The following is a 5976-nucleotide window of genomic DNA, read 5'->3' as shown; positions in this document are numbered from 1 at the left end:
GAGAGCGAGGGGTGCACAGAGAGCGTGGGACACACACAGAGAGCGAGGGACGCACAGAGAGCTAGGGACCCACAAGAAGCGAGGAACACACAGAGAGCGAGGGACGCACAGAGCGCGAGGGACGCAGAGAGAGCGAGTGGCGCACAGAGAGCGAGGGACGCACAGAGAGCGAGGGACGCACAGAGAGCGAGGGACACACAGAGCGAGGGACACACAGAGAGAGAGGGACACACAAGGAGCGAGGAACACACAGAGAGTGCGGGACACACAGAGCGCGAGGGACGCAGAGAGAGCGAGTGGCGCACAGAGAGCGAGGGGCGCACAGAGAGCGAGGGACACACAGAGAGCGAGGGACACACAGAGATCGAGGGACGCAGAGAGAGCGAGTGGCGCACAGAGAGCGAGGGACACACAGAGAGCGAGGGACACACAGAGCGCGAGGGACGCAGAGAGAGCGAGTGGCGCACAGAGAGCGAGGGACACACAGAGAGCGAGGGACACACAGAGCGAGGGACACACAGAGCGAGGGACACACAGAGAGCGAGGGACACACAGAGAGCGAGGGACACACAGAGAGCGAGGGACACACAGAGAGCGAGGGACACACAGAGAGCAAGGGACACACAGAGAGCAAAGGACACACACAGAGCGTGGGACACACAGAGATCGAGGGACGCACAGAGAGAGGGACGCACAGAGCGAGGGACACAGACCGAGGGACACAGAGAGCGAGGGACACATAGAGCGAGGCGCACAGAGAGCGAGGGACACAGAGAGTGAGGGGTGCACAGAGAGCGAGGGACACACACAGAGAGCGAGGGACACACAGAGAGCGAGGGACACACAGAGAGCGAGGGACACACAGAGAGCGAGGGACACACAGAGAGCGAGGGACACACAGAGAGCGAGGGACACAGAGAGCGAGGGGTGCACAGAGAGCGAAGGACACACACAGAGAGCGAGGGACACACAGAGAGCGAGGGACACACAGAGAGCGAGGGACACACAGAGAGCGAGGGACACACAGAGAGCGAGGGACACACAGAGAGGGAGGGACACAGAGAGCGAGGGGTGCACAGAGAGCGAAGGACACACACAGAGAGCGTTGGACACACAGAGAACGAGGGACACACAGAGAGCGAGGGACACACAGAGAGCGAAGGACGCACAGAGAGCGAGGGACACACAGAGGGCGAGGGACACAGAGAGCGAGGGGTGCACAGAGAGCGAGGGACACACACAGAGAGCGAGGGACGCACAGAAAGCTAGGGACACATGAGGAGCGAGGAACACACACAGAGAGTGAGGGACACACAGAGCGCGAGGGACACAGAGAGTGAGAGGTGCACAGAGCGAGGGACACGCACAGATCGAGGGACACTCAGAGAGCGAGGGACGCAGAGAGAGCGAGTGGCGCACAGAGAGCGAGTAACACACACAGAGAGCGAGGGATGCACAGAGAGCGAGGGACGCACAGAGAGCGAGGGACGCACAGAGAGCGAGGGACGCACAGAACGAGGGACACACAGAGAGCGAGGGACACACAGAGAGCGAGGGACGCACAGAGAGCGAGTGGCGCACAGAGAGCGAGGGACACGCACAGATCGAGGGACGCACAGAGAGCGAGTGACACACACAGAGAGCGAGTGACACACACAGAGAGCGAGGGATGCACAGAGAGCGAGGGACACACAGAGCGCGAGGGACGCACAGAGAGCGAGTGGCGCACAGAGAGCGAGGGACGCACAGAGAGCGAGGGACGCACAGAGAGCGAGGGACAAACAGAGTGCGAGGGACAAACAGAGAGCGAGGGACGCACAGAGAGCGAGGGACGCACAGAGAGCGAGGGACACACAGAGAGCGAGGGACGCACAGAGAGCGAGAGACACATAGAGAGCGAGGGACACACCGAGAGCGAGGGACACACCGTGAGCGAGGGTCACACAGAGAGCGAGGGACACACAGAGAGCGAGGGACACACAGAGATCGAGGGACGCAAAGAGAGCGAGGGACGCACAGAGAGCGAGGGACAAACAGAGTGTGAGGGACAAACAGAGAGCGAGGGACACACAGAGAGCGAGGGACGCACAGAGAGCGAGGGACACACAGAGAGCGAGGGACGCACAGAGAGCGAGGGACACACAGAGAGCGAGAGACACACAGAGAGCGAGGGACGCACAGAGAGCGAGGGACCCACAGAGAGCGAGAGACACACAGAGAGCGAGGGACACATAGAGAGCGAGGGACACATAGAGAGCGAGGGACACACTGAGAGCGAGGGACACACCATGAGCGAGGGACACACCGTGAGCGAGGGACGCACAGAGAGCGAGGGATTCACAGAGAGCGAGGGACGCACAGAGAGCGAGGGACGCACAGAGATTGAGGGGTACACAGAGAGTGAGGGGTACACAGACAGTGAGGGGTACACAGAGAGCGAGGGACACAGCTAGAGCGAGGGACACAGCGAGACCGAGGGACACAGCGAGAGCGACGACTCAGCAAGAGCGAGGGACACAGCGAGAGCGAGAGGCACAGCGAGAGAAGGAGAGAGAGAGATAGAGTGATAGAAAGTGAGAGAGATGTACACAGTGAGCGAGAGTTGGACAAAGAGAGAGAGGGATAGAGATAGAGGGACAGGGAGAGAGGGGGACAGAGAGAGGGGGGAACTTTTTGGGAGAGGGCAACAGAGAGAGTGACACAGAGAGAAAGAGGTAGACAGTGAAAGAGAGGGATAGAGTCAGAGGACACTTTGAGAGCAACAGGGACACAGAGAGAGAGAGGGACAGAGAGAGGTGGGCACACGGAGAGAGTGAGGGACAGACACAGAGAAAGAGGTACACAGCGGGTCAGGATCTGAGGTTTCGGGGACGGGAGTGGGTCAGGATGTGAGGGTTAGGGGACATGAGGGTGTGATGGTGTGAGGGTGCCAGGACGTGAGGCAGTCAGGACATTAGGGTTATCAAACTGACCGTTTTCATTCAATCCAAATTGTTTCTTTATAAATTCTAATCTCAGGAATTGACATCAGAAGATTTCAGTGAAAAATCTGTCTGTGAACAACAAGTAAAATATGAAGTGAAACTTTGCAATGAGCTTTGTTTGTCTGGCCAGGAATCTTCTCTCTAAATGGAAGCAGGAATGAAGTTGTGTTTAACTCACATTCTGTGATTTCTTGCTGGTTTTTACTCATTCTATGGAAAGCCTTCCTAAGGCGACAGACGAATGGTCATTCCCAACATGTCAGAAATTCAGAGGGAACAAATGTTAAACAAAGACAGAAATAAGGACAGGACATTGTGAATCTGTGGCTGTCTGCTGAATTAACATAACCATAGACAGGACAAGTGTTACCTTTGCAGACCCAGGAAACACACCGAGGGGGACATTCCTGACAGAAAGTCGGGGGTGGGAACTGCACACAGGTCACTGAAGAGATCTCTAGTCCAAACTGTTTCTAATCATTTCCCAATTCTATTTTAAATTATGATTCAATCCTATTGGGAGGGGAGTGAGTGAGAGAGAGATGTGGCAGATGCAGTATCACATGGATAAATGTGAGGTTATGCACTTGGGTAGAAAAAATAAGAACGTCCCTGTCTAATAATTACATTGAATCCAATTTTTTCCGGCCTGCTCAGTGAACAACACTGGTGTGGGGAAGGCCAAGGTTTAGCTGAAGTCACATTCTGTGTGTGTGGGGCTGAGCAGCAAGGAGATCAGCATCTCTTGTCACTCATTTACATGTCAATAGAGAGCTGTCCTCTGAGACAGACATTCCACACATGGCAGAGACTAGGGGTGGAGTCTGCTCACAGCTCACTGAGGATATATCTGTGTCTGAGGGACTTTAGTTCACAAACCAAAAACCCACGACACTGAAAACATTACCCCTCTCTTCTGTGTGTGTGTGTGTGTGTGTCGCTGGGTGTGTCAATCTCTCTGTTTTGAGCTGTGCATTTTGGGTTTTGACATGTTGCTGATTGGCTCGAGATTAGAAATGTTGGACTCCTGTTGTGCTGTTTTGTATATTTTTTTTAAATGTCCCTGTTATTGTCTTTATCACCAATTTTATCTCCTTTTTTTCTCCAGAGGCATTTTTATTTGGAAAACTGGAAGGAGGTCGGGAATCCTGTGAGGAGGACGAGGGAGTGTGAATTCTTCCCGAGGGAGCGCTGGCTGAGGCCTGTTCCGCAGGCTTCACCCGGGTTATTACCCTGACTGAGGTTTAATTTTAATATTGGAGGGATCAAAGAGAGTGAGGGAGGGAGACATAAATATGTATAAGAGGTACAGAGAGACAGCAAGAAACACAAGAGAAGGGGATTTTCACAGTAACTTCATTGCAGTATTAATGTAAGCCTAATTGTGATAATAAAAAGATTTTGAGTATTAATTGTCTCTCAATCTTTTTTAACCTCTGGTTGAAAGCTGTGACTTATTTGTATTCGGATGTTGCTGAGGAGTTGTAAAACTGAAAAGGGGACCCTGGGCTCTCGCTGTATTAAATAGTTTCAAGCTTTTCCAGTGGTTTAGTTAATTTTCTCCCTCTTTTTCCCAGGAATTTGAATTTTGAAAGACTGTAATGTGAGCAGGAACCTTTGGACAAAGGCTATTCTCCAAAGGACAAGTGGATGGACTGAGGCCTACTCCACAGGCCGCACTCACGTGAGTTGTCTCTTTATTGCCGCCCCGGCCTTGCACTAAGACACAAACACATTAAACCTTTGGTGGGCGGCAAAGAGTAAAATACAAATCTGGAATATGAAGCTGTCTAATTTTGTTCCAAAATGACAGGGGATATATTAATTCTGAGCATCCCAGGGGTGTGGGGGGGGGGGGGGTTTGCCAGGGGGGCGGGGGGCGGGGCATTTCACTGTTTCAGCCAATCTCTGAAATCTGGTAGAGAGAGCGAGAGAAATCTCAGATCAGAAACTCTGAACTCAATTTTGAAAGTGGTCATCATTTGTTGGGCTCTCCCTGTGCCCAGGTTGCCTGCAGAATTCACAAAATTAACGATAGTGGGGTCACTTTTAAAATTAATCCATTGACTGTAAAGTAATCTCGATTGCCCGGAATTAAAGTCCCTTAACATGAAGCGGGTATAATTCTGGAATGAAGCCTGTGTTTTAGGCCGAGACACAAGTTTTTTTAAAAGAAAATACAGCACAGAACAGGCCCTTCGGCCCACGATGTTGTGCCGAACCTTTGTCCTAGATTAATCATAGATTATCATTGAATTTACAGTGCAGAAGGAGGCCATTCGGCCCTTTGAGTCTGCACCGGCTCTTGGAAAGAGCACCCTACCCAAACTCAACACCTCCACCCAACACAAAGGGCGATTTTGGACACTAAGGGCAATTTTTCATGGCCAATCCACCTAACCTGCACATCTTTGGACTGTGGGAAGAAACCGGAGCACCCGGAGGAAACCCACGCAGACACGGGGAGGATGTGCAGACTCCGCACAGACAGTGATCCAAGCCGGAATCGAACCTGGGACCCTGGATCTGTGAAGCAATTGTGCTATCCACAATGCTACCATGCTGCCCTTAAGAACAAATAAATCTACACTCTATCATTTAACCGTAATCCATGTAAATATCCAATAGCTGCTTGAAGGTCCCGAATGTTTCCGATTCAACTACCTCCACAGGCAGTGCATTCCATGCCCCCACTACTCTCTGGGTAAAGAACCTACCTCTGACATCCCTCCTATATCTTCCACCTTTCACCCTAAATTTATGTCCCCTTGTAATGGTTTGTTCCACCCGGGGAAAAAGTCTCTGACTGTACTCTTATCTATTCCCCTGATCATCTTATAAACCTCTATCAAGTCGCCCCTCATCCTTCTCCGTTCTCATGAGAAAAGGCCTAGCACCCTCAACCTTTCCTCGTAAGACCTACTCTCCATTCCAGGCAACATCCTGGTAAAGTATGAGGGTGAAATTAAATTTGCAGGAGGTCATTTGAATT

General features: G+C 52.1%; 1 long non-coding RNA gene across 1 annotated transcript; it reads left to right on the top strand.

The window, feature by feature from the left end:
* Nucleotides 1-3835: 3835 nt before the first annotated feature.
* LOC140399763 (uncharacterized) lies at nt 3836-4663 on the top strand. The gene is made up of 3 exons (XR_011937857.1): nt 3836-3928; nt 4093-4226; nt 4562-4663. It is a non-coding gene; the product is annotated as an uncharacterized lncRNA (long non-coding RNA).
* The last annotated feature ends 1313 nt before the right edge of the window (nt 4664-5976 follow it).

The sequence above is a fragment of the Scyliorhinus torazame genome, chromosome 23 (assembly GCF_047496885.1).
Source record: "Scyliorhinus torazame isolate Kashiwa2021f chromosome 23, sScyTor2.1, whole genome shotgun sequence".
Lineage (NCBI taxonomy): Eukaryota > Metazoa > Chordata > Chondrichthyes > Carcharhiniformes > Scyliorhinidae > Scyliorhinus > Scyliorhinus torazame.
The sequence above is the reverse complement of the archived record's forward strand: the minus strand, read 5'-3'. Positions and strand labels throughout refer to the sequence as shown.